This window comes from Belonocnema kinseyi, chromosome 4 (assembly GCF_010883055.1).
Source record: "Belonocnema kinseyi isolate 2016_QV_RU_SX_M_011 chromosome 4, B_treatae_v1, whole genome shotgun sequence".
NCBI lineage: Eukaryota > Metazoa > Arthropoda > Insecta > Hymenoptera > Cynipidae > Belonocnema > Belonocnema kinseyi.
This window is the reverse complement of record NC_046660.1, coordinates 85,835,951-85,836,466: the sequence shown is the minus strand read 5'-3', so window position 1 is coordinate 85,836,466 and position 516 is coordinate 85,835,951.

Genomic DNA, 516 nt, shown 5'->3' with positions numbered 1-516 from the left:
CCAAGACAATTTTTTGTCCAGTTTTTTTTTCAATTTTGGCTGTCGTCCGCAAATGGAAAATCTTTTTTTTAATTTTTTTTCATTACCTCTTGATAGTACCTTTCAAATAGGGGGGGTTAAAAAAGTCACCCACTCTTCGTTTTGGGGTAGAACACACGGTATATCCTTGCAGTTATGAGTTTTCTGGGTATTTATTGCTGCAATCGCTTCGATAAATAGGGAAATCGTTTCTGGGCATTTTTTTATTATACTGGGCCATATGTGAGCTAAAAATTAAAAAAAAAAATTCGTCACATGACGTCAGAAACTTCAGTCAAATGTGAATATGGAGGCTGAGGCATGACTGTGGTGCTGTTTTTCGTCAGAAAATCATTCACAAGCAACGGTGAATGAGCAGGTGCATTATCCTGATGATGGAACAAATTTCGCTGACACACATCTCATGCCCAAAACGTCCGAAAAGATAGCATGGCATGAGCCAACCGATATGCCAACATCTTCAGCAACTTCTCTGAT